At 43.7% G+C, this 23,192-nt stretch overlaps 43 non-coding genes across 43 annotated transcripts; 22 read left to right on the forward strand and 21 right to left on the reverse strand.

The window, feature by feature from the left end:
* Positions 1-98: 98 nt before the first annotated feature.
* Positions 99-170, reverse strand: Trnaq-cug (transfer RNA glutamine (anticodon CUG)). Its single transcript has one exon. It is a non-coding gene; the product is annotated as a tRNA-Gln (tRNA).
* A 247-nt stretch (positions 171-417) lies between these two features.
* Positions 418-506, forward strand: Trnay-gua (transfer RNA tyrosine (anticodon GUA)). The gene is given in 2 exon segments: positions 418-454; positions 471-506. It is a non-coding gene; the product is annotated as a tRNA-Tyr (tRNA).
* Positions 507-864: 358 nt separating this feature from the next.
* Positions 865-936, reverse strand: Trnaq-cug (transfer RNA glutamine (anticodon CUG)). Its single transcript has one exon. It is a non-coding gene; the product is annotated as a tRNA-Gln (tRNA).
* Positions 937-1,183: 247 nt separating this feature from the next.
* On the forward strand, positions 1,184-1,272 carry Trnay-gua (transfer RNA tyrosine (anticodon GUA)). The gene is given in 2 exon segments: positions 1,184-1,220; positions 1,237-1,272. It is a non-coding gene; the product is annotated as a tRNA-Tyr (tRNA).
* Positions 1,273-1,630: 358 nt separating this feature from the next.
* Positions 1,631-1,702, reverse strand: Trnaq-cug (transfer RNA glutamine (anticodon CUG)). The gene has a single exon. It is a non-coding gene; the product is annotated as a tRNA-Gln (tRNA).
* A 247-nt stretch (positions 1,703-1,949) lies between these two features.
* Trnay-gua (transfer RNA tyrosine (anticodon GUA)) lies at positions 1,950-2,038 on the forward strand. Its single transcript is given in 2 exon segments — positions 1,950-1,986; positions 2,003-2,038. It is a non-coding gene; the product is annotated as a tRNA-Tyr (tRNA).
* A 358-nt stretch (positions 2,039-2,396) lies between these two features.
* Positions 2,397-2,468, reverse strand: Trnaq-cug (transfer RNA glutamine (anticodon CUG)). Its single transcript has one exon. It is a non-coding gene; the product is annotated as a tRNA-Gln (tRNA).
* Positions 2,469-2,714: 246 nt separating this feature from the next.
* Positions 2,715-2,803, forward strand: Trnay-gua (transfer RNA tyrosine (anticodon GUA)). Its single transcript is given in 2 exon segments — positions 2,715-2,751; positions 2,768-2,803. It is a non-coding gene; the product is annotated as a tRNA-Tyr (tRNA).
* Positions 2,804-3,161: 358 nt separating this feature from the next.
* On the reverse strand, positions 3,162-3,233 carry Trnaq-cug (transfer RNA glutamine (anticodon CUG)). The gene has a single exon. It is a non-coding gene; the product is annotated as a tRNA-Gln (tRNA).
* A 247-nt stretch (positions 3,234-3,480) lies between these two features.
* Trnay-gua (transfer RNA tyrosine (anticodon GUA)) lies at positions 3,481-3,569 on the forward strand. Its single transcript is given in 2 exon segments — positions 3,481-3,517; positions 3,534-3,569. It is a non-coding gene; the product is annotated as a tRNA-Tyr (tRNA).
* Positions 3,570-3,927: 358 nt separating this feature from the next.
* On the reverse strand, positions 3,928-3,999 carry Trnaq-cug (transfer RNA glutamine (anticodon CUG)). Its single transcript has one exon. It is a non-coding gene; the product is annotated as a tRNA-Gln (tRNA).
* Positions 4,000-4,246: 247 nt separating this feature from the next.
* Positions 4,247-4,335, forward strand: Trnay-gua (transfer RNA tyrosine (anticodon GUA)). Its single transcript is given in 2 exon segments — positions 4,247-4,283; positions 4,300-4,335. It is a non-coding gene; the product is annotated as a tRNA-Tyr (tRNA).
* Positions 4,336-4,693: 358 nt separating this feature from the next.
* Positions 4,694-4,765, reverse strand: Trnaq-cug (transfer RNA glutamine (anticodon CUG)). The gene has a single exon. It is a non-coding gene; the product is annotated as a tRNA-Gln (tRNA).
* A 247-nt stretch (positions 4,766-5,012) lies between these two features.
* Positions 5,013-5,101, forward strand: Trnay-gua (transfer RNA tyrosine (anticodon GUA)). Its single transcript is given in 2 exon segments — positions 5,013-5,049; positions 5,066-5,101. It is a non-coding gene; the product is annotated as a tRNA-Tyr (tRNA).
* A 358-nt stretch (positions 5,102-5,459) lies between these two features.
* Positions 5,460-5,531, reverse strand: Trnak-cuu (transfer RNA lysine (anticodon CUU)). Its single transcript has one exon. It is a non-coding gene; the product is annotated as a tRNA-Lys (tRNA).
* Positions 5,532-5,778: 247 nt separating this feature from the next.
* Positions 5,779-5,867, forward strand: Trnay-gua (transfer RNA tyrosine (anticodon GUA)). Its single transcript is given in 2 exon segments — positions 5,779-5,815; positions 5,832-5,867. It is a non-coding gene; the product is annotated as a tRNA-Tyr (tRNA).
* A 358-nt stretch (positions 5,868-6,225) lies between these two features.
* Positions 6,226-6,297, reverse strand: Trnaq-cug (transfer RNA glutamine (anticodon CUG)). The gene has a single exon. It is a non-coding gene; the product is annotated as a tRNA-Gln (tRNA).
* Positions 6,298-6,544: 247 nt separating this feature from the next.
* On the forward strand, positions 6,545-6,633 carry Trnay-gua (transfer RNA tyrosine (anticodon GUA)). Its single transcript is given in 2 exon segments — positions 6,545-6,581; positions 6,598-6,633. It is a non-coding gene; the product is annotated as a tRNA-Tyr (tRNA).
* A 358-nt stretch (positions 6,634-6,991) lies between these two features.
* On the reverse strand, positions 6,992-7,063 carry Trnaq-cug (transfer RNA glutamine (anticodon CUG)). Its single transcript has one exon. It is a non-coding gene; the product is annotated as a tRNA-Gln (tRNA).
* A 247-nt stretch (positions 7,064-7,310) lies between these two features.
* Trnay-gua (transfer RNA tyrosine (anticodon GUA)) lies at positions 7,311-7,399 on the forward strand. The gene is given in 2 exon segments: positions 7,311-7,347; positions 7,364-7,399. It is a non-coding gene; the product is annotated as a tRNA-Tyr (tRNA).
* A 358-nt stretch (positions 7,400-7,757) lies between these two features.
* On the reverse strand, positions 7,758-7,829 carry Trnaq-cug (transfer RNA glutamine (anticodon CUG)). The gene has a single exon. It is a non-coding gene; the product is annotated as a tRNA-Gln (tRNA).
* A 247-nt stretch (positions 7,830-8,076) lies between these two features.
* Trnay-gua (transfer RNA tyrosine (anticodon GUA)) lies at positions 8,077-8,165 on the forward strand. Its single transcript is given in 2 exon segments — positions 8,077-8,113; positions 8,130-8,165. It is a non-coding gene; the product is annotated as a tRNA-Tyr (tRNA).
* A 358-nt stretch (positions 8,166-8,523) lies between these two features.
* Trnaq-cug (transfer RNA glutamine (anticodon CUG)) lies at positions 8,524-8,595 on the reverse strand. The gene has a single exon. It is a non-coding gene; the product is annotated as a tRNA-Gln (tRNA).
* A 247-nt stretch (positions 8,596-8,842) lies between these two features.
* Positions 8,843-8,931, forward strand: Trnay-gua (transfer RNA tyrosine (anticodon GUA)). The gene is given in 2 exon segments: positions 8,843-8,879; positions 8,896-8,931. It is a non-coding gene; the product is annotated as a tRNA-Tyr (tRNA).
* A 358-nt stretch (positions 8,932-9,289) lies between these two features.
* On the reverse strand, positions 9,290-9,361 carry Trnaq-cug (transfer RNA glutamine (anticodon CUG)). Its single transcript has one exon. It is a non-coding gene; the product is annotated as a tRNA-Gln (tRNA).
* Positions 9,362-9,608: 247 nt separating this feature from the next.
* Positions 9,609-9,697, forward strand: Trnay-gua (transfer RNA tyrosine (anticodon GUA)). Its single transcript is given in 2 exon segments — positions 9,609-9,645; positions 9,662-9,697. It is a non-coding gene; the product is annotated as a tRNA-Tyr (tRNA).
* Positions 9,698-10,055: 358 nt separating this feature from the next.
* Positions 10,056-10,127, reverse strand: Trnaq-cug (transfer RNA glutamine (anticodon CUG)). Its single transcript has one exon. It is a non-coding gene; the product is annotated as a tRNA-Gln (tRNA).
* Positions 10,128-10,374: 247 nt separating this feature from the next.
* On the forward strand, positions 10,375-10,463 carry Trnay-gua (transfer RNA tyrosine (anticodon GUA)). Its single transcript is given in 2 exon segments — positions 10,375-10,411; positions 10,428-10,463. It is a non-coding gene; the product is annotated as a tRNA-Tyr (tRNA).
* Positions 10,464-10,821: 358 nt separating this feature from the next.
* Positions 10,822-10,893, reverse strand: Trnaq-cug (transfer RNA glutamine (anticodon CUG)). Its single transcript has one exon. It is a non-coding gene; the product is annotated as a tRNA-Gln (tRNA).
* A 247-nt stretch (positions 10,894-11,140) lies between these two features.
* On the forward strand, positions 11,141-11,229 carry Trnay-gua (transfer RNA tyrosine (anticodon GUA)). Its single transcript is given in 2 exon segments — positions 11,141-11,177; positions 11,194-11,229. It is a non-coding gene; the product is annotated as a tRNA-Tyr (tRNA).
* A 358-nt stretch (positions 11,230-11,587) lies between these two features.
* Positions 11,588-11,659, reverse strand: Trnaq-cug (transfer RNA glutamine (anticodon CUG)). Its single transcript has one exon. It is a non-coding gene; the product is annotated as a tRNA-Gln (tRNA).
* A 247-nt stretch (positions 11,660-11,906) lies between these two features.
* Trnay-gua (transfer RNA tyrosine (anticodon GUA)) lies at positions 11,907-11,995 on the forward strand. Its single transcript is given in 2 exon segments — positions 11,907-11,943; positions 11,960-11,995. It is a non-coding gene; the product is annotated as a tRNA-Tyr (tRNA).
* Positions 11,996-12,353: 358 nt separating this feature from the next.
* Positions 12,354-12,425, reverse strand: Trnaq-cug (transfer RNA glutamine (anticodon CUG)). The gene has a single exon. It is a non-coding gene; the product is annotated as a tRNA-Gln (tRNA).
* A 247-nt stretch (positions 12,426-12,672) lies between these two features.
* On the forward strand, positions 12,673-12,761 carry Trnay-gua (transfer RNA tyrosine (anticodon GUA)). The gene is given in 2 exon segments: positions 12,673-12,709; positions 12,726-12,761. It is a non-coding gene; the product is annotated as a tRNA-Tyr (tRNA).
* Positions 12,762-13,118: 357 nt separating this feature from the next.
* On the reverse strand, positions 13,119-13,190 carry Trnaq-cug (transfer RNA glutamine (anticodon CUG)). The gene has a single exon. It is a non-coding gene; the product is annotated as a tRNA-Gln (tRNA).
* Positions 13,191-13,437: 247 nt separating this feature from the next.
* Positions 13,438-13,526, forward strand: Trnay-gua (transfer RNA tyrosine (anticodon GUA)). The gene is given in 2 exon segments: positions 13,438-13,474; positions 13,491-13,526. It is a non-coding gene; the product is annotated as a tRNA-Tyr (tRNA).
* Positions 13,527-13,884: 358 nt separating this feature from the next.
* Positions 13,885-13,956, reverse strand: Trnaq-cug (transfer RNA glutamine (anticodon CUG)). Its single transcript has one exon. It is a non-coding gene; the product is annotated as a tRNA-Gln (tRNA).
* Positions 13,957-14,203: 247 nt separating this feature from the next.
* On the forward strand, positions 14,204-14,292 carry Trnay-gua (transfer RNA tyrosine (anticodon GUA)). The gene is given in 2 exon segments: positions 14,204-14,240; positions 14,257-14,292. It is a non-coding gene; the product is annotated as a tRNA-Tyr (tRNA).
* A 677-nt stretch (positions 14,293-14,969) lies between these two features.
* Trnay-gua (transfer RNA tyrosine (anticodon GUA)) lies at positions 14,970-15,058 on the forward strand. Its single transcript is given in 2 exon segments — positions 14,970-15,006; positions 15,023-15,058. It is a non-coding gene; the product is annotated as a tRNA-Tyr (tRNA).
* A 358-nt stretch (positions 15,059-15,416) lies between these two features.
* Trnaq-cug (transfer RNA glutamine (anticodon CUG)) lies at positions 15,417-15,488 on the reverse strand. The gene has a single exon. It is a non-coding gene; the product is annotated as a tRNA-Gln (tRNA).
* Positions 15,489-15,735: 247 nt separating this feature from the next.
* Positions 15,736-15,824, forward strand: Trnay-gua (transfer RNA tyrosine (anticodon GUA)). Its single transcript is given in 2 exon segments — positions 15,736-15,772; positions 15,789-15,824. It is a non-coding gene; the product is annotated as a tRNA-Tyr (tRNA).
* A 677-nt stretch (positions 15,825-16,501) lies between these two features.
* Trnay-gua (transfer RNA tyrosine (anticodon GUA)) lies at positions 16,502-16,590 on the forward strand. The gene is given in 2 exon segments: positions 16,502-16,538; positions 16,555-16,590. It is a non-coding gene; the product is annotated as a tRNA-Tyr (tRNA).
* A 358-nt stretch (positions 16,591-16,948) lies between these two features.
* On the reverse strand, positions 16,949-17,020 carry Trnaq-cug (transfer RNA glutamine (anticodon CUG)). The gene has a single exon. It is a non-coding gene; the product is annotated as a tRNA-Gln (tRNA).
* Between the last annotated feature and the right edge of the window lie 6,172 nt (positions 17,021-23,192).

Here is a 23,192-nt window from a genome sequence, read left to right on the forward strand (position 1 = left end):
CATCGTTTTTTACACAAACGTAGAAACTAACGCCGTGAGCCTATTGCTGCTACTTCCTCAGCGACAAACTCTTCTTACAGAAAATTTAGACTAAACGAAGGTTCCACCGAGATTCGAACTCGGATCGCTGGATTCAGAGTCCAGAGTGCTAACCGTTACACCATGGAACCAGACAGCAGGATAAGACTCGTAACACACTTAGCAGTCCTCTGACATACTTCAGACACTTCCTACTTGCATATTTTAACCTAATCGACACCATCGAGCATTATAAAACTTAATCTGGGCAATGTTTGCAGTTGCAGCCGATGATTGCATTTCCTGTGCGTCTATATGGCCGCGCTGAGTAGCAGTGTGTGCAGACGGCAGACAGGGACGGACGTAAAGCAATCAGTACGAATAAGAAAGTATACAGAGCCTCTGGTAGCTCAGTTGGTAGAGCGGTGGACTGTAGTGGAGGATTCACAGTTATCCATAGGTCGCTGGTTCAAATCCGGCCCAGAGGACTGTTTTTCTAATCTCAGGAGCAAAGAGGCTCCAGAGCATGCCCACTGAGTCAGAACCTCCCTATGTTTTAAACCTATTTGAAAGGAAATTCATTTGCTCAGCTTGTAATAGCTAGTTGATAATCATTGGAATTTTAACCTTCGTGGGATAATGATATTTCTTCGAATTATCGTAAAATTGCTTGCTCTTACAGGTATTACTCGTCTAATGTTTTATATAGGTCACAAAGTCGCACCAATATTCGGCCGTTTTATAGACGCATCGTTTTTTACACAAACGTAGAAACTAACGCCGTGAGCCTATTGCTGCTACTTCCTCAGCGACAAACTCTTCTTACAGAAAATTTAGACTAAACGAAGGTTCCACCGAGATTCGAACTCGGATCGCTGGATTCAGAGTCCAGAGTGCTAACCGTTACACCATGGAACCAGACAGCAGGATAAGACTCGTAACACACTTAGCAGTCCTCTGACATACTTCAGACACTTCCTACTTGCATATTTTAACCTAATCGACACCATCGAGCATTATAAAACTTAATCTGGGCAATGTTTGCAGTTGCAGCCGATGATTGCATTTCCTGTGCGTCTATATGGCCGCGCTGAGTAGCAGTGTGTGCAGACGGCAGACAGGGACGGACGTAAAGCAATCAGTACGAATAAGAAAGTATACAGAGCCTCTGGTAGCTCAGTTGGTAGAGCGGTGGACTGTAGTGGAGGATTCACAGTTATCCATAGGTCGCTGGTTCAACTCCGGCCCAGAGGACTGTTTTTCTAATCTCAGGAGCAAAGAGGCTCCAGAGCATGCCCACTGAGTCAGAACCTCCCTATGTTTTAAACCTATTTGAAAGGAAATTCATTTGCTCAGCTTGTAATAGCTAGTTGATAATCATGGGAATTTTAACCTTCGTGGGATAATGATATTTCTTCGAATTATCGTAAAATTGCTTGCTCTTACAGGTATTACTCGTCTAATGTTTTATATAGGTCACAAAGTCGCACCAATATTCGGCCGTTTTATAGACGCATCGTTTTTTACACAAACGTAGAAACTAACGCCGTGAGCCTATTGCTGCTACTTCCTCAGCGACAAACTCTTCTTACAGAAAATTTAGACTAAACGAAGGTTCCACCGAGATTCGAACTCGGATCGCTGGATTCAGAGTCCAGAGTACTAACCGTTACACCATGGAACCAGGCAGCAGGATAAGACTCGTAACACACTTAGCAGTCCTCTGACATACTTCAGACACTGCCTACTTGCATATTTTAACCTAATCGACACCATCGAGCATTATAAAACTTAATCTGGGCAATGTTTGCAGTTGCAGCCGATGATTGCATTTCCTGTGCGTCTATATGGCCGCGCTGAGTAGCAGTGTGTGCAGACGGCAGACAGGGACGGACGTAAAGCAATCAGTACGAATAAAAAAGTATACAGAGCCTCTGGTAGCTCAGTTGGTAGAGCGGTGGACTGTAGTGGAGGATTCACAGTTATCCATAGGTCGCTGGTTCAAATCCGGCCCAGAGGACTGTTTTTCTAATCTCAGGAGCAAAGAGGCTCCAGAGCATGCCCACTGAGTCAGAACCTCCCTATGTTTTAAACCTATTTGAAAGGAAATTCATTTGCTCAGCTTGTAATAGCTAGTTGATAATCATGGGAATTTTAACCTTCGTGGGATAATGATATTTCTTCGAATTATCGTAAAATTGCTTGCTCTTACAGGTATTACTCGTCTAATGTTTTATATAGGTCACAAAGTCGCACCAATATTCGGCCGTTTTATAGACGCATCGTTTTTTACACAAACGTAGAAACTAACGCCGTGAGCCTATTGCTGCTACTTCCTCAGCGACAAACTCTTCTTACAGAAAATTTAGACTAAACGAAGGTTCCACCGAGATTCGAACTCGGATCGCTGGATTCAGAGTCCAGAGTGCTAACCGTTACACCATGGAACCAGACAGCAGGATAAGACTCGTAACACACTTAGCAGTCCTCTGACATACTTCAGACACTTCCTACTTGCATATTTTAACCTAATCGACACCATCGAGCGTTATAAAACTTAATCTGGGCAATGTTTGCAGTTGCAGCCGATGATTGCATTTCCTGTGGTCTATATGGCCGCGCTGAGTAGCAGTGTGTGCAGACGGCAGACAGGGACGGACGTAAAGCAATCAGTACGAATAAGAAAGTATACAGAGCCTCTGGTAGCTCAGTTGGTAGAGCGGTGGACTGTAGTGGAGGATTCACAGTTATCCATAGGTCGCTGGTTCAAATCCGGCCCAGGGGACTGTTTTTCTAATCTCAGGAGCAAAGAGGCTCCACAGCATGCCCACTGAGTCAGAACCTCCCTATGTTTTAAACCTATTTTAAAGGAAATTCATTTGCTCAGCTTGTAATAGCTAGTTGATAATCATGGGAATTTTAACCTTCGTGGGATAATGATATTTCTTCGAATTATCGTAAAATTGCTTGCTCTTACAGGTATTACTCGTCTAATGTTTTATATAGGTCACAAAGTCGCACCAATATTCGGCCGTTTTATAGACGCATCGTTTTTTACACAAACGTAGAAACTAACGCCGTGAGCCTATTGCTGCTACTTCCTCAGCGACAAACTCTTATTACAGAAAATTTAGACTAAACGAAGGTTCCACCGAGATTCGAACTCGGATCGCTGGATTCAGAGTCCAGAGTGCTAACCGTTACACCATGGAACCAGACAGCAGGATAAGACTCGTAACACACTTAGCAGTCCTCTGACATACTTCAGACACTTCCTACTTGCATATTTTAACCTAATCGACACCATCGAGCATTATAAAACTTAATCTGGGCAATGTTTGCAGTTGCAGCCGATGATTGCATTTCCTGTGCGTCTATATGGCCGCGCTGAGTAGCAGTGTGTGCAGACGGCAGACAGGGACGGACGTAAAGCAATCAGTACGAATAAGAAAGTATACAGAGCCTCTGGTAGCTCAGTTGGTAGAGCGGTGGACTGTAGTGGAGGATTCACAGTTATCCATAGGTCGCTGGTTCAAATCCGGCGCAGAGGACTGTTTTTCTAATCTCAGGAGCAAAGAGGCTCCAGAGCATGCCCACTGAGTCAGAACCTCCCTATGTTTTAAACCTATTTTAAAGGAAATTCATTTGCTCAGCTTGTAATAGCTAGTTGATAATCATGGGAATTTTAACCTTCGTGGGATAATGATATTTCTTCGAATTATCGTAAAATTGCTTGCTCTTACAGGTATTACTCGTCTAATGTTTTATATAGGTCACAAAGTCGCACCAATATTCGGCCGTTTTATAGACGCATCGTTTTTTACACAAACGTAGAAACTAACGCCGTGAGCCTGTTGCTGCTACTTCCTCAGCGACAAACTCTTATTACAGAAAATTTAGACTAAACGAAGGTTCCACCGAGATTCGAACTCGGATCGGTGGATTCAGAGTCCAGAGTGCTAACCGTTACACCATGGAACCAGACAGCAGGATAAGACTCGTAACACACTTAGCAGTCCTCTGACATACTTCAGACACTTCCTACTTGCATATTTTAACCTAATCGACACCATCGAGCATTATAAAACTTAATCTGGGCAATGTTTGCAGTTGCAGCCGATGATTGCATTTCCTGTGCGTCTATATGGCCGCGCTGAGTAGCAGTGTGTGCAGACGGCAGACAGGGACGGACGTAAAGCAATCAGTACGAAGAAGAAAGTATACAGAGCCTCTGGTAGCTCAGTTGGTAGAGCGGTGGACTGTAGTGGAGGATTCACAGTTATCCATAGGTCGCTGGTTCAAATCCGGCCCAGAGGACTGTTTTTCTAATCTCAGGAGCAAAGAGGCTCCAGAGCATGCCCACTGAGTCAGAACCTCCCTATGTTTCAAACCTATTTTATAGGAAATTCATTTGCTCAGCTTGTAATGGCTAGTTGATAATCATGGGAATTTTAACCTTCGTGGGATAATGATATTTCTTCGAATTATGGTAAAATTGCTTGCTCTTACAGGTATTACTCGTCTAATGTTTTATATAGGTCACAAAGTCGCTCCAATATTCGGCCGTTTTATAGACGCATCGTTTTTTACACAAACGTAGAAACTAACGCCGTGAGCCTGTTGCTGCTACTTCCTCAGCGACAAACTCTTATTACAGAAAATTTAGACTAAACGAAGGTTCCACCGAGATTCGAACTCGGATCGCTGGATTCAGAGTCCAGAGTGCTAACCGTTACACCATGGAACCAGACAGCAGGATAAGACTCGTAACACACTTAGCAGTCCTCTGACATACTTCAGACACTTCCTACTTGCATATTTTAACCTAATCGACACCATCGAGCATTATAAAACTTAATCTGGGCAATGTTTGCAGTTGCAGCCGATGATTGCATTTCCTGTGCGTCTATATGGCCGCGCTGAGTAGCAGTGTGTGCAGACGGCAGACAGGGACGGACGTAAAGCAACCAGTACGAATAAGAAAGTATACAGAGCCTCTGGTAGCTCAGTTGGTAGAGCGGTGGACTGTAGTGGAGGATTCACAGTTATCCATAGGTCGCTGGTTCAAATCCGGCGCAGAGGACTGTTTTTCTAATCTCAGGAGCAAAGAGGCTCCAGAGCATGCCCACTGAGTCACAACCTCCCTATGTTTTAAACCTATTTGAAAGGAAATTCATTTGCTCAGCTTGTAATAGCTAGTTGATAATCATGGGAATTTTAACCTTCGTGGGATAATGATATTTCTTCGAATTATCGTAAAATTGCTTGCTCTTACAGGTATTACTCGTCTAATGTTTTATATAGGTCACAAAGTCGCACCAATATTCGGCCGTTTTATAGACGCATCGTTTTTTACACAAACGTAGAAACTAACGCCGTGAGCCTATTGCTGCTACTTCCTCAGCGACAAACTCTTATTATAGAAAATTTAGACTAAACGAAGGTTCCACCGAGATTCGAACTCGGATCGCTGGATTAAGAGTCCAGAGTGCTAACCGTTACACGATGGAACCAGACAGCAGGATAAGACTCGTAACACACTTAGCAGTCCTCTGACATACTTCAGACACTTCCTACTTGCATATTTTAACCTAATCGACACCATCGAGCATTATAAAACTTAATCTGGGCAATGTTTGCAGTTGCAGCCGATGATTGCATTTCCTGTGCGTATATATGGCCGCGCTGAGTAGCAGTGTGTGCAGACGGCAGACAGGGACGGACGTAAAGCAATCAGTACGAATAAGGAAGTATACAGAGCCTCTGGTAGCTCAGTTGGTAGAGCGGTGGACTGTAGTGGAGGATTCACAGTTATCCATAGGTCGCTGGTTCAAATCCGGCCCAGAGGACTGTTTTTCTAATCTCAGGAGCAAAGAGGCTCCAGAGCATGCCCACTGAGTCAGAACCTCCCTATGTTTTAAACCTATTTGAAAGGAAATTCATTTGCTCAGCTTGTAATAGCTAGTTGATAATCATGGGAATTTTAACCTTCGTGGGATAATGATATTTCTTCGAATTATCGTAAAATTGCTTGCTCTTACAGGTATTACTCGTCTAATGTTTTATATAGGTCACAAAGTCGCACCAATATTCGGCCGTTTTATAGACGCATCGTTTTTTACACAAACGTAGAAACTAACGCCGTGAGCCTATTGCTGCTACTTCCTCAGCGACAAACTCTTCTTACAGAAAATTTAGACTAAACGAAGGTTCCACCGAGATTCGAACTCGGATCGCTGGATTCAGAGTCCAGAGTGCTAACCGTTACACCATGGAACCAGACAGCAGGATAAGACTCGTAACACACTTAGCAGTCCTCTGACATACTTCAGACACTTCCTACTTGCATATTTTAACCTAATCGACAAAATCGAGCATTATAAAACTTAATCTGGGCAATGTTTGCAGTTGCAGCCGATGATTGCATTTCCTGTGCGTCTATATGGCCGCGCTGAGTAGCAGTGTGTGCAGACGGCAGACAGGGACGGACGTAAAGCAATCAGTACGAATAAGAAAGTATACAGAGCCTCTGGTAGCTCAGTTGGTAGAGCGGTGGACTGTAGTGGAGGATTCACAGTTATCCATAGGTCGCTGGTTCAAATCCGGCCCAGAGGACTGTTTTTCTAATCTCAGGAGCAAAGAGGCTCCAGAGCATGCCCACTGAGTCACAACCTCCCTATGTTTTAAACCTATTTGAAAGGAAATTCATTTGCTCAGCTTGTAATAGCTAGTTGATAATCATGGGAATTTTAACCTTCGTGGGATAATGATATTTCTTCGAATTATCGTAAAATTGCTTGCTCTTACAGGTATTACTCGTCTAATGTTTTATATAGGTCACAAAGTCGCACCAATATTCGGCCGTTTTATAGACGCATCGTTTTTTACACAAACGTAGAAACTAACGCCGTGAGCCTATTGCTGCTACTTCCTCAGCGACAAACTCTTCTTACAGAAAATTTAGACTAAACGAAGGTTCCACCGAGATTCGAACTCGGATCGCTGGATTCAGAGTCCAGAGTGCTAACCGTTACACCATGGAACCAGACAGCAGGATAAGACTCGTAACACACTTAGCAGTCCTCTGACATACTTCAGACACTTCCTACTTGCATATTTTAACCTAATCGACACCATCGAGCATTATAAAACTTAATCTGGGCAATGTTTGCAGTTGCAGCCGATGATTGCATTTCCTGTGCGTCTATATGGCCGCGCTGAGTAGCAGTGTGTGCAGACGGCAGACAGGGACGGACGTAAAGCAGTCAGTACGAATAAGAAAGTATACAGAGCCTCTGGTAGCTCAGTTGGTAGAGCGGTGGACTGTAGTGGAGGATTCACAGTTATCCATAGGTCGCTGGTTCAAATCCGGCCCAGAGAACTGTTTTTCTAATCTCAGGAGAAAAGAGGCTCCAGAGCGTGCCCACTGAGTCAGAACCTCCCTATGTTTTAAACCTATTTTAAAGGAAATTCATTTGCTCAGCTTGTAATAGCTAGTTGATAATCATGGGAATTTTAACCTTCGTGGGATAATGATATTTCTTCGAATTATCGTAAAATTGCTTGCTCTTACAGGTATTACTCGTCTAATGTCTTATATAGGTCACAAAGTCGCACCAATATTCGGCCGTTTTATAGACGCATCGTTTTTTACACAAACGTAGAAACTAACGCCGTGAGCCTATTGCTGCTACTTCCTCAGCGACAAACTCTTATTACAGAAAATTTAGACTAAACGAAGGTTCCACCGAGATTCGAATTCGGATCGCTGGATTCAGAGTCCAGAGTGCTAACCGTTACACCATGGAACCAGACAGCAGGATAAGACTCGTAACACACTTAGCAGTCCTCTGACATACTTCAGACACTTCCTACTTGCATATTTTAACCTAATCGACACCATCGAGCATTATAAAACTTAATCTGGGCAATGTTTGCAGTTGCAGCCGATGATTGCATTTCCTGTGCGTCTATATGGCCGCGCTGAGTAGCAGTGTGTGCAGACGGCAGACAGGGACGGACATAAAGCAATCAGTACGAATAAGAAAGTATACAGAGCCTCTGGTAGCTCAGTTGGTAGAGCGGTGGACTGTAGTGGAGGATTCACAGTTATCCATAGGTCGCTGGTTCAAATCCGGCGCAGAGGACTGTTTTTCTAATCTCAGGAGCAAAGAGGCTCCAGAGCATGCCCACTGAGTCAGAACCTCCCTATGTTTTAAACCTATTTTAAAGGAAATTCATTTGCTCAGCTTGTAATAGCTAGTTGATAATCATGGGAATTTTAACCTTCGTGGGATAATGATATTTCTTCGAATTATCGTAAAATTGCTTGCTCTTACAGGTATTACTCGTCTAATGTTTTATATAGGTCACAAAGTCGCACCAATATTCGGCAGTTTTATAGACGCATCGTTTTTTACACAAACGTAGAAACTAACGCCGTGAGCCTATTGCTGCTACTTCCTCAGCGACAAACCCTTATTACAGAAAATTTAGACTAAACGAAGGTTCCACCGAGATTCGAACTCGGATCGCTGGATTCAGAGTCCAGAGTGCTAACCGTTACACCATGGAACCAGACAGCAGGATAAGACTCGTAACACACTTAGCAGTCCTCTGACATACTTCAGACACTTCCTACTTGCATATTTTAACCTAATCGACACCATCGAGCATTATAAAACTTAATCTGGGCAATGTTTGCAGTTGCAGCCGATGATTGCATTTCCTGTGCGTCTATATGGCCGCGCTGAGTAGCAGTGTGTGCAGACGGCAGACAGGGATGGACGTAAAGCAATCAGTACGAATAAGAAAGTATACAGAGCCTCTGGTAGCTCAGTTGGTAGAGCGGTGGACTGTAGTGGAGGATTCACAGTTATCCATAGGTCGCTGGTTCAAATCCGGCCCAGAGGACTGTTTTTCTAATCTCAGGAGCAAAGAGGCTCCAGAGCATGCCCACTGAGTCAGAACCTCCCTATGTTTTAAACCTATTTTAAAGGAAATTCATTTGCACAGCTTGTAAAAGCTAGTTGATAATCATGGGAATTTTAACCTTCGTGGGATAATGATATTTCTTCGAATTATCGTAAAATTGCTTGCTCTTACAGGTATTACTCGTCTAATGTTTTATATAGGTTACAAAGTCGCACCAATATTCGGCCGTTTTATAGACGCATCGTTTTTTACACAAACGTAGAAACTAACGCCGTGAGCCTATTGCTGCTACTTCCTCAGCGACAAACTCTTATTACAGAAAATTTAGACTAAACGAAGGTTCCACCGAGATTCGAACTCGGATCGCTGGATTCAGAGTCCAGAGTGCTAACCGTTACACCATGTAACCAGACAGCAGGATAAGACTCGTAACACACTTAGCAGTCCTCTGACATACTTCAGACACTTCCTACTTGCATATTTTAACCTAATCGACACCATCGAGCATTATAAAACTTAATCTGGGCAATGTTTGCAGTTGCAGCCGATGACTGCATTTCCTGTGCGTCTATATGGCCGCGCTGAGTAGCAGTGTGTGCAGACGGCAGACAGGGACGGACGTAAAGCAATCAGTACGAATAAGAAAGTATACAGAGCCTCTGGTAGCTCAGTTGGTAGAGCGGTGGACTGTAGTGGAGGATTCACAGTTACCCATAGGTCGCTGGTTCAAATCCGGCCCAGAGGACTGTTTTTCTAATCTCAGGAGCAAAGAGGCTCCAGAGCATGCCCACTGAGTCAGAACCTCCCTATGTTTTAAACCTATTTTAAAGGAAATTCATTTGCTCAGCTTTTAATAGCTAGTTGATAATCATGGGAATTTTAACCTTCGTGCGATAATGATATTTCTTCGAATTATCGTAAAATTGCTTGCTCTTACAGGTATTACTCGTCTAATGTTTTATATAGGTCACAAAGTCGCACCAATATTCGGCCGTTTTATAGACGCATCGTTTTTTACACAAACGTAGAAACTAACGCCGTGAGCCTATTGCTGCTACTTCCTCAGCGACAAACTCTTATTACAGAAAATTTAGACTAAACGAAGGTTCCACCGAGATTCGAACTCGGATCGCTGGATTCAGAGTCCAGAGTGCTAACCGTTACACCATGGAACCAGACAGCAGGATAAGACTCGTAACACACTTAGCAGTCCTCTGACATACTTCAGACACTTCCTACTTGCATATTTTAACCTAATCGACACCATCGAGCATTATAAAACTTAATCTGGGCAATGTTTGCAGTTGCAGCCGATGATTGCATTTCCTGTGCGTCTATATGGCCGCGCTGAGTAGCAGTGTGTGCAGACGGCAGACAGGGACGGACGTAAAGCAATCAGTACGAATAAGAAAGTATACAGAGCCTGTGGTAGCTCAGTTGGTAGAGCGGTGGACTGTAGTGGAGGATTCACAGTTATCCATAGGTCGCTGGTTCAAATCCGGCGCAGAGGACTGTTTTTCTAATCTCAGGAGCAAAGAGGCTCCAGAGCATGCCCACTGAGTCAGAACCTCCCTATGTTTTAAACCTATTTTAAAGGAAATTCATTTGCTCAGCTTGTAATAGCTAGTTGATGATCATGGGAATTTTAACCTTCGTGGGATAATGATATTTCTTCGAATTATCGTAAAATTGCTTGCTCTTACAGGTATTACTCGTCTAATGTTTTATATAGGTCACAAAGTCGCACCAATATTCGGCCGTTTTATAGACGCATCGTTTTTTACACAAACGTAGAAACTAACGCCGTGAGCCTATTGCTGCTACTTCCTCAGCGACAAACTCTTATTACAGAAAATTTAGACTAAACGAAGGTTCCACCGAGATTCGAACTCGGATCGCTGGATTCAGAGTCCAGAGTGCTAACCGTTACACCATGGAACCAGACAGCAGGATAAGACTCGTAACACACTTAGCAGTCCTCTGACATACTTCAGACACTTCCTACTTGCATATTTTAACCTAATCGACACCATCGAGCATTATAAAACTTAATCTGGGCAATGTTTGCAGTTGCAGCCGATGATTGCATTTCCTGTGCGTCTATATGGCCGCGCTGAGTAGCAGTGTGTGCAGACGGCAGACAGGGACGGACGTAAAGCAATCAGTACGAATAAGAAAGTATACAGAGCCTCTGGTAGCTCAGTTGGTAGAGCGGTGGACTGTAGTGGAGGATTCACAGTTATCCATAGGTCGCTGGTTCAAATCCGGCGCAGAGGACTGTTTTTCTAATCTCAGGAGCAAAGAGGCTCCAGAGCATGCCCACTGAGTCAGAACCTCCCTATGTTTTAAACCTATTTTAAAGGAAATTCATTTGCTCAGCTTGTAATAGCTAGTTGATGATCATGGGAATTTTAACCTTCGTGGGATAATGATATTTCTTCGAATTATCGTAAAATTGCTTGCTCTTACAGGTATTACTCGTCTAATGTTTTATATAGGTCACAAAGTCGCACCAGTATTCGGCCGTTTTATAGACGCATCGTTTTTTACACAAACGTAGAAACTAACGCCGTGAGCCTATTGCTGCTACTTCCTCAGCGACAAACTCTTATTACAGAAAATTTAGACTAAACGAAGGTTCCACCGAGATTCGAACTCGGATCGCTGGATTCAGAGTCCAGAGTGCTAACCGTTACACCATGGAACCAGACAGCAGGATAAGACTCGTAACACACTTAGCAGTCTTCTGACATACTTCAGACACTTCCTACTTGCATATTTTAACCTAATCGACACCATCGAGCATTATAAAACTTAATCTGGGCAATGTTTGCAGTTGCAGCCGATGATTGCATTTCCTGTGCGTCTATATGGCCGCGCTGAGTAGCAGTGTGTGCAGACGGCAGACAGGGACGGACGTAAAGCAATCAGTACGAATAAGAAAGTATACAGAGCCTCTGGTAGCTCAGTTGGTAGAGCGGTGGACTGTAGTGGAGGATTCACAGTTATCCATAGGTCGCTGGTTCAAATCCGGCCCAGAGGACTGTTTTTCTAATCTCAGGAGCAAAGAGGCTCCAGAGCATGCCCACTGAGTCAGAACCTCCCTATGTTTTAAACCTATTTTAAAGGAAATTCATTTGCTCAGCTTGTAATAGCTAGTTGATAATCATGGGAATTTTAACCTTCGTGGGATAATGATATTTCTTCGAATTATCGTAAAATTGCTTGCTCTTACAGGTATTACTCGTCTAATGTTTTATATAGGTCACAAAGTCGCACCAATATTCGGCCGTTTTATAGACGCATCGTTTTTTACACAAACGTAGAAACTAACGCCGTGAGCCTATTGCTGCTACTTCCTCAGCGACAAACTCTTATTACAGAAAATTTAGACTAAACGAAGGTTCCACCGAGATTCGAACTCGGATCGCTGGATTCAGAGTCCAGAGTGCTAACCGTTACACCATGGAACCATACAGCAGGATAAGACTCGTAACACACTTAGCAGTCCTCTGACATACTTCAGACACTTCCTACCTGCATATTTTAACCTAATCGACACCATAGAGCATTATAAAACTTAATCTGGGCAATGTTTGCATTTGCAGCCGATGATTGCATTTCCTGTGCGTCTATATGGCCGCGCTGAGTAGCAGTGTGTGCAGACGGCAGACAGGGACGGACGTAAAGCAATCAGTACGAATAAGAAAGTATACAGAGCCTCTGGTAGCTCAGTTGGTAGAGCGGTGGACTGTAGTGGAGGATTCACAGTTATCCATAGGTCGCTGGTTCAAATCCGGCCCAGAAGACTGTTTTTCTAATCTCAGGAGCAAAGAGGCTCCAGAGCATGCCCACTGAGTCAGAACCTCCCTATGTTTTAAACCTATTTGAAAGGAAATTCATTTGCTCAGCTTGTAATAGCTAGTTGATATCATGGGAATTTTAACCTTCGTGGGATAATGATATTTCTTCGAATTATCGTAAAATTGCTTGCTCTTACAGGTATTACTCGTCTAATGTTTTATATAGGTCACAAAGTCGCACCAATATTCGGCCGTTTTATAGACGCATCGTTTTTTACACAAACGTAGAAACTAACGCCGTGAGCCTATTGCTGCTACTTCCTCAGCGACAAACTCTTATTACAGAAAATTTAGACTAAACGAAGGTTCCACCGAGATTCGAACTCGGATCGCTGGATTCAGAGTCCAGAGTGCTAACCGTTACACCACGGAACCAGACAGCAGGATAAGACTCGTAACACACCTAGCAGTCCTCTGACATACTTCAGACACTTCCTACTTGCATATTTTAACCTAATCGACACCATCGAGCATTATAAAACTTAATCTGGGCAATGTTTGCAGTTGCAGCCGATGATTGCATTTCCTGTGCGTCTATATGGCCGCGCTGAGTAGCAGTGTGTGCAGACGGCAGACAGGGACGGACGTAAAGCAATCAGTACGAATAAGAAAGTATACAGAGCCTCTGGTAGCTCAGTTGGTAGAGCGGTGGACTGTAGTGGAGGATTCACAGTTATCCATAGGTCGCTGGTTCAAATCCGGCCCAGAGGACTGTTTTTCTAATCTCAGGAGCAAAGAGGCTCCAGAGCATGCCCACTGAGTCAGAACCTCCCTATGTTTTAAACCTATTTGAAAGGAAATTCATTTGCTCAGCTTGTAATAGCTAGTTGATAATCATGGGAATTTTAACCTTCGTGGGATAATGTTATTTCTTCGAATTATCGTAAAATTGCTTGCTCTTACAGGTATTACTCGTCTAATGTTTTATATAGGTCACAAAGTCGCACAAATATTCGGCCGTTTTATAGACGCATCGTTTTTTACACAAATGTAGAAACTAACGCCGTGAGCCTATTGCTGCTACTTCCTCAGCGACAAACTCTTATTACAGAAAATTTAGACTAAACGAAGGTTCCACCGAGATTCGAACTCGGATCGCTGGATTCAGTGTCCAGAATGCTAACCGTTACACCATGGAACCAGACAGCAGGATAAGACTCGTAACACACTTAGCAGTCGTCTGACATACTTCAGACACTTCCTACTTGCATATTTTAACCTAATCGACACCATCGAGCATTATAAAACTTAATCTGGGCAGTGTTTGCAGTTGCAGCCGATGATTGCATTTCCTGTGCGTCTATATGGCCGCGCTGAGTAGCAGTGTGTGCAGACGGCAGACAGGGACGGACGAAAAGCAATCAGTACGAATAAGAAAGTATACAGAGCCTGTGGTAGCTCAGTTGGTAGAGCGGTGGACTGTAGTGGAGGATTCACAGTTATCCATAGGTCACTGGTTCAAATCCGGCCCAGAGGACTGTTTTTCTAATCTCAGGAGCAAAGAGGCTCCAGAGCATGCCCACTGAGTCAGAACCTCCCTATGTTTTAAACCTATTTTAAAGGAAATTCATTTGCTCAGCTTGTAATAGCTAGTTGATAATCATGGGAATTTTAACCTTTGTGTGATAATGATATTTCTTCGAATTATCGTAAAATTGCTTGCTCTTACAGGTATTACTCGTCTAATGTTTTATATAGGTCACAAAGTCGCACCAATATTCGGCCGTTTTATAGACGCATCGTTTTTTACACAAACGTAGAAACTAACGCCGTGAGCCTATTGCTGCTACTTCCTCAGCGACAAACTCTTATTACAGAAAATTTAGACTAAGCGAAGGTTCCACCGAGATTCGAACTCGGATCGCTGGATACAGAGTCCAGAGTGCTAACCGTTAAACCATGGAACCAGACAGCAGGATAAGACTCGTAACACACTTAGCAGTCCTCTGACATACTTCAGACACTTCCTACTTGCATATTTTAACCTAATCGACACCATCGAGCATTATAAAACTTAATCTGGGCAATGTTTGCAGTTGCAGCCGATGATTGCATTTCCTGTGCGTCTATATGGCCGCTCTGAGTAGCAGTGTGTGCAGACGGCAGACAGGGACGGACGTAAAGCAATCAGTACGAATAAGAAAGTATACAGAGCCTCTGGTAGCTCAGTTGGTAGAGCGGTGGACTGTAGTGGAGGATTCACAGTTATCCATAGGTCGCTGGTTCAAATCCGGCCCAGAGGACTGTTTTTCTAATCTCAGGAGCAAAGAGGCTCCAAAGCATGCCCACTGACTCAGAACCTCCCTATGTTTTAAACCTATTTTAAAGGAAATTCATTTGCTCAGCTTGTAATAGCTAGTTGATAATCATGGGAATTTTAACCTTCGTGGGATAATGATATTTCTTCGAATTATCGTAAAATTGCTTGCTCTTACAGGTATTACTCGTCTAATGTTTTATATAGGTCACAAAGTCGCACCAATATTCGGCCGTTTTATAGACGCATCGTTTTTTACACAAACGTAGAAACTAACGCCGTGAGCCTATTGCTGCTACTTCCTCAGCGACAAACTCTTATTACAGAAAATTTAGACTAAACGAAGGTTCCACCGAGATTCGAACTCGGATCGCTGGATTCAGAGTCCAGAGTGCTAACCGTTACACCATGGAACCATACAGCAGGATAAGACTCGTAACACACTTAGCAGTCCTCTGACATACTTCAGACACTTCCTACCTGCATATTTTAACCTAATCGACACCATAGAGCATTATAAAACTTAATCTGGGCAATGTTTGCAGTTGCAGCCGATGATTGCATTTCCTGTGCGTCTATATGGCCGCGCTGAGTAGCAGTGTGTGCAGACGGCAGACAGGGACGGACGTAAAGCAATCAGTACGAATAAGAAAGTATACAGAGCCTCTGGTAGCTCAGTTGGTAGAGCGGTGGACTGTAGTGGAGGATTCACAGTTATCCATAGGTCGCTGGTTCAAATCCGGCCCAGAAGACTGTTTTTCTAATCTCAGGAGCAAAGAGGCTCCAGAGCATGCCCACTGAGTCAGAACCTCCCTATGTTTTAAACCTATTTTAAAGGAAATTCATTTGCTCAGCTTGTAATAGCTAGTTGATAATCATGGGAATTTTAACCTTCGTGGGATAATGATATTTCTTCGAATTATCGTAAAATTGCTTGCTCTTACAGGTATTACTCGTCTAATGTTTTATATAGGTCACAAAGTCGCACCAATATTCGGCCGTTTTATAGACGCATCGTTTTTTACACAAACGTAGAAACTAACGCCGTGGGCCTATTGCTGCTACTTCCTCAGCAACAAACTCTTATTACAGAAAATTTAGACTAAACGAAGGTTCCATCGAGATTCGAACTCGGATCGCTGGATTCAGAGTCCACAGTGCTAACCGTTACACCATGGAACCAGACAGCAGGATAAGACTCGTAACACACTTAGCAGTCCTCTGACATACTTCAGACACTTCCTACTTGCATATTTTAACCTAATCGACACCATCGAGCATTATAAAACTTAATCTGGGCAATGTTTGCAGTTGCAGCCGATGATTGCATTTCCTGTGCGTCTATATGGCCGCGCTGAGTAGCAGTGTGTGCAGACGGCAGACAGGGACGGACGTAAAGCAATCAGTACGAATAAGAAAGTATACAGAGCCTCTGGTAGCTCAGTTGGTAGAGCGGTGGACTGTAGTGGAGGATTCACAGTTATCCATAGGTCGCTGGTTCGAATCTGGCCCAGAGGACTGTTTTTCTAATCTCAGGAGCAAAGAGGCTCCAGAGCATGCCCACTGAGTCAGAACCTCCCTATGTTTTAAACCTATTTTAAAGGAAATTCATTTGCTCAGCTTGTAATAGCTAGTTGATAATCATGGGAATTTTAACCTTCGTGGGATAATGATATTTCTTCGAATTATCGTAAAATTGCTTGCTCTTACAGGTATTACTCGTCTAATGTTTTATATAGGTCACAAAGTCGCACCAATATTCGGCCGTTTTATAGACGCATCGTTTTTTACACAAACGTAGAAACTAACGCCGTGAGCCTATTGCTGCTACTTCCTCAGCGACAAACTCTTATTACAGAAAATTTAGACTAAACGAAGGTTCCACCGAGATTCGAACTCGAATTGCTGGATTCAGAGTCCAGAGTGCTAACCGTTACACCATGGAACCAGACAGCAGGATAAGACTCGTAACACACTTAGCAGTCCTCTGACATACTTCAGACACTTCCTACTTGCATATTTTAACCTAATCGACACCATCGAGCATTATAAAACTTAATCTGGGCAATGTTTGCAGTTGCAGCCGATGATTGCATTTCCTGTGCGTCTATATGGCCGCGCTGAGTAGCAGTGTGTGCAGACGGCAGACAGGGACGGACGTAAAGCAATCAGTACGAATAAGAAAGTATACAGAGCCTCTGGTAGCTCAGTTGGTAGAGCGGTGGACTGTAGTGGAGGATTTTTTTTTTTTTTTTTTCGGCCTCCCTTCTCCCCACACAGCCCATCCATTCGCTCTCCTTTTATGCCTTCTTCGGCGAGCTTCTATGCTATCGACTGATTTTTTTTTCAAATTTACTGTGACAGTTAGGGAAATGAAATGATGTTTGGCTTCTTCGCCATGTGAGGCTTCTCCTCCGTAGAACTGAAAATTGAAAAATTAAGGCTTCTTGGAAATTAATAAATTGTCACTCTTGCTTCATACTGAAAAAAATTAAACAAAAATAGAGAGATTGTAACTGAGGAACACGTGCAAGAAGCTTCCACTGCATTGTGTGCAACGAAACCACCGTCCGATATTACCGAGATCCTGGAAAATCATCATAGATGAAAGTAGTTGCTGGAGATATGGGGTTCATCCAGCAGTAAAGTGTGAAGCCGCAGTGCCGTTTCGGGGTTCTGTCCGAGGCCTTCACGGCTACCGTAGCGGCCCTGGGGCACACGAAGTCCCCACCGTACTTCACCCTCAACAGCGATCCCCTACTTTGGCCTGTGACTACATTTTTCGTAGACGAGGGCTATTAAGATGTTTATCCAATCCCTTGTCTCTGAAACAGAATGTGTAACATGTTACCAAAAGTTTTTTTTGTGGTCCCTGCGCGTACATATCTGATAATATTTTGCTCGTTCGTATAATTCGTATTCTAAAACACGGTCATTGCCGTGTTCAGATATAACGTAATGTACATAATTGCCAAACAACCACAACACAGCATTGGTTTTCTGGACAGGGAAGAAAACACCATCGGGGAAGAGTAATTTTTCAACATTGATCTCAGTACTAACAATTCTGGTTATAAAGGCTACCCGCCGTTGGAGTCCCCTCCATATTTCGGCGTATCCGCCACAGAGAAAGCGGTGGATCAATGTGTCAACTGCGTCACATCGGGTGCACACAATCGTGTCACTAAGACCAATGGAGTGCAACTTTTCGTTAGTGGAAACTACGTTATTAACAACTCGGTACCAGGTTGCCTGAATGTCGGAAGACAGTTCACGATTACTAATATTTTTCCAAATTCTTTTCCAGTCTTTGTCGGGATATCTGCACTCCATTTTGTTGACATGTTCTTTCGTTGTTAAGAGTTCCATTAATTTCCTGCAATTCCTTGATTGTGGATTCGTGACAATACTGTCCATGTAGCTAATCTCTAAAAAAACTGGCGAATATATTTCAATTTATAATTAATTCCGCCTATATTTATGGGTGGACGTAAATTTTCTGGCTGTAGGAGGCGATACAGCCTGGCTGTAATACTATGTGGATGTTTTTCTATAATTTGTAGGGTCCTCTTTATATATAACGCCGTAGTCTTCCGCCATATATCTGTTAAACCTAGGCCACCTTCAGCGGAAGGTAACGTAACTGTACCGACTGCTACTCTAAAAATATTCCCTGTCCATATAAATCGGCAAATGATACTCATTATACGTTTGGCAATGGGTTTCGAAACTGGCAATATTTGACCTATATATATAGCTTTTGATAAAATGGACCAATTAATTATTCTGATTCGTTGTTTAATGTTCAGATGTCTGGTCTGATTGAGTATTGTGGCTCCTCTGATTGTATCCAGTACTTTCTTCCAATTGTAGGTCATGGTCTGAAGCGGACATCGGTAAAAGGTGACACCCAGAGCGGTGTGACGATCGACGGAGCGTGCCCATTCCAAACGGACATCTTGAAGACCTTTAAGATTTAAAAACGAACTCTTCACCTCGTTAACCCTAGCGCCTGTAGCTTCACAAAAGATCTGAATATTCGTAGTTAATTTCTCTAAATCTTCGTTACTACGAATAACCACTCCAACGTCATCAGCATATGCATTGGTGACGTTGTTAACGCCAGATATCGTGATGCCCTCAAGATCGACATCGAGTCTCCTTAGTAAAGGCTCCAGTGCAACAACATACAGGAGCATTGACAAAGGACTTCCCTGCGGGACGCCGTTGCGAATTTCAATGGGTGGAGTGAAATGCCCATTTACAGACACTTGTGTGTGGATGCCTTCAACAATGTTAATTAAAACTTGCACAAAATGTTGACTAAAACCCACATAGGTCAACGTTCTGAACAAAAATAAGTGGTTGACCCTGTCAAAAGCCTTTGAGAAGTCGATAAAGGCAAGGCCTCCTGGTGAGGATGACGTTGCAAAAATTGCAGAGACATCCCTATATTCACAAACAGTTTTAAAAATATTCCGCCCCGAGAGACAGGTTTGGTGGTCACCTATGATCTTCTCCATTAGAGGTCTCAGTCTTTCCTTCAGTACACGTGCAATTATTTTATAATCCGAGTTCATCAAACATATTGGTCTCAATTGATTGAGATCTTTAACTGTCGCGTTCCTTCCCTTTGGTATTAGCACAGTTACGCTTTCTTTGAACTCGCGTGGAACAGTAACACCTTGCAACACTTCATTTATCACTTCTGTGAATTGATTACCGATGAGAGGCCAAAATTTACAATAAAACTCTACAGGCAAGCCATCAGGCCCTGGGGACTTACTGGTAGGCGAATATTTAAGTATATCAAACACCTCCTCACATGTGATCGCAGTGGTAAGGGACACATTGTCCTCGTCATTGAGAACGTTGTCGATACCTGTAGTTCGTAGCAAATCGTTCGCACAGTCTAGATTATACCGGGTATCAGTATATAACGTACGATAAAATCCATAAACTGCATTTAAAATGTCAGAGTGTTCCGTCAGCACCCGGTTATCGCCCACTCTAAGACAAGCAATAAACGCTCGTCTTCTATTTCTTTCATGTTCGAGTAAGTGGTACAGCGATGCGTTTTCGTCCTCCACCGTTGTCGGGACACGAGATTTAATTTTTAAACCCTCCAGCTGTTGTCGCTTGAGACTTATGAGGTGAGCCTTGATCTTCTTTATTTCAATGAAAACCTCATCAGTCATCTGCTGAGCTGATAGTTCCCTTAAGCATGTATAGTAAAATTCAACGGTATTGCGAGACCACATCGGTCGCTCCCTCCCGTAAGCTATTAGGGATGATCTCAATTTCTTTTTAGCACATGAGGTCCACCACGCAAGGCGAGAGCTGTATTTATGGCGCATACGTAGAGCAGCCTGCCATACCTCCGCTACTGTTCTTGATAGGGCACCCTCGAACAACATATGGGTATTCAGCTTCCATAAGGGGCGACCCCAATACGTTCCTTGCTTCTGAAACCGAATGCTGCATTTCACTGCGAGATGGTCCGAAAAGGTAGTGGGAATTACTTCGATACTACTGATTTTATTTTCCAGGTTTGCTGTGACGTATATTCTGTCTATTCTGCTTTGCGAGCGGCTACTGATGTACGTAAATTTGACTAACGTGGGGTATTTGCTTTCCCACACGTCTGTCCACTTCATGTTTGTCACCAAAGCCGCCAGTTCCCTGGAGAAGTTAAAATTTGGTCGCTGATCCTTTTTGTGAAGTACACAATTAAAGTCACCACCGATTAAAGCTTCCGCCGGATTCCCCTTAAGTAAATAGACCATATCGTTCTTAAAAAAATTTGCCCTATCATCTCTAGCGTTGTTACCAGAGGGGACATATACATTTAAAACAGTAGTAGTAAAAATTTTACAACTGATGCCCCTCCCATTTTCTAACAGACAGATATCCTTCACATCAATACCATCTTTGACAAGGATCGCAGTCCCACATGTGGCTTCCGGTGCAATATTTAAAATCTCTTGAAAACCTGGGACATAAAAGTTGTGGACATTAAATTCCTGTAGGAGGGCTATATCAGTATCCGACTGGTAAAGGAAATCTTTTAAAGAAGCGACTTTCGTTTCACTGCGAATCCAATTTATATTGATCGTGGTCACATTATATGTCAGTTCCGTTGGCATAGGTGCAGGTAAAAGAAATTGGGTAATGACGTATACCCCATGCAGAGTCACGTCTGTACCATTCCATTCTGTCTGTCAGAAAGAAAAATAGACATTAAAAAAAAAAATTTAAATGCCACTAGCATGTGTCAGGTCCATCTCCATTCCGTGGTCGGTGCGATCTTCTTGGGCATCGGCCCAATCAAGTCCTTTTCCTGAGACAGTTCGGTCTAAATCCATAGTAGTGCCGGTCTGCAAACCTGCGACGCCAAGCGGTGCGCGAGGTTGTTGTTGAAGATCATCTGCATCGGCACGACTCATCTCCGCTTCAGTACACTCGTTAACTCGTGCTACTGGGCATTGTTCTCGTAGTCGTTCATTATCCCTTAAATGTTTTAACTTTTCCCGCAATGCAGGAGCTAAACTCTCTGCTGCTTTGTGTGCCAATCTCCTCTTCTTGCCTTTCTTCGAAGATCTCTTCGGCGATCTAGCAGGAGAAGAAGTTTGCGACCTGTCAGGAGAAGTACCGGATGATACGTCTGACGTCGCCTGTTCCTTTTTTCGGACAAAAGTCCGCGTATCGCATTCCACAACAGCAGAAGGAGGCGCATCTTTTTCCATGGCTCCCACTGGTAGCAACCCAGTCTCCAATTCTACACTATCGCTCGTTGTGGTTTCCTTGACGCAAGTGTCTTCTGTGGGCGCCAACGTGAAACCAATGTCCAGATTGCTATCTTCGTTCATAGTTCCCGCAGAGTGGATGCCTGGAGCGTCCACTCCTCGGAAGCTAGTGGCAATATCCTCACGTTGGTGGGAATCCTGACGACGCAAGGAAACCTCCGTTGCGGGTATTCTGGGATCTTCGGCCGAGTCCGCGGAAGAACGAGCAACCACAGTGGGAGAGTTGGAAAAAGTTGGCGTCGGCATAGATTCGAGGGGCGCGGAGCTGATCGGCAGACCATCCGCAAATCTAGAGCTTGAAGCCGGAGTATCATCGACAACCGCCCGCGAGGCAGCAGGCTCCCCGCGCACAGGCGGCACCGACTCGCCTCGGCTGCGGAAGTCAGCAGCGGCAGCGTATGACAACTTCATACCAACAACAGGGCCGGAACTCGGCATCTCGTCACGCGGTAACTGCGGGACACGCCTCCGTGAACATTCTGCACGAATGTGTTCCGTGGAATTGCATAAAGCGCAAGTCCGCGGTTGCCCATCATAGATAATCAAAGCACGATACCCACAAATATTACGATAAGAGGGGACATGCTTCTGTAATTCAATCTTAATTTGCCTTACGCCGTTCAAGACAGGAAACATATGAGCTTCAGACCACCTTTCTGCCACATTGGAAACAATTCTGCCATAAGGCCGAAGGGCAACATTAAGTTCTTCGGGCGGAATTTCAAAAGGGAGCTCAAACACTCTGATCGTACGAATCCCGTACCCAGCATGACTAACAGCAACGTCACTCACATTCCCATCAGAATGATTAAACTTCACGCTACCTCCGCAACGATCCACAATGGAACTACATAAGTCTGGACTTTTCATCTTCAGATACACAGCATTTGTCACAAACGAGAGATAAACTCCGACAACATCATCACCGTTAATCAATACTTTTTCGATAAACCATGCTTTAATTTCAAATGCTTTTGGTCGAACGAAATTTCTATCGAAAGTAAACTTGATTGTGTCTTTCCTCAAATAATTCGACCTATTCATTCTAGAACTTCATGAATACAAGTGCAACACGAATAGCGGCTTAGCAGCACCACTAACCTCAAACCCAGCGACTCAGCCTGTGTTTACTACAGCCAGACGTCCAGCTCCGCCACACGTCCGTCCCGCTCGGCGGCTGACCCGCAACTTGGAACCAGACAGCAGGATAAGACTCGTAACACACTTAGCAGTCCTCTGACATACTTCAGACACTTCCTACTTGCATATTTTAACCTAATCGACACCATCGAGCATTATAAAACTTAATCTGGG

This window comes from Schistocerca gregaria, chromosome 2, assembly GCF_023897955.1.
Source record: "Schistocerca gregaria isolate iqSchGreg1 chromosome 2, iqSchGreg1.2, whole genome shotgun sequence".
Taxonomy (NCBI): Eukaryota; Metazoa; Arthropoda; class Insecta; order Orthoptera; family Acrididae; genus Schistocerca; species Schistocerca gregaria.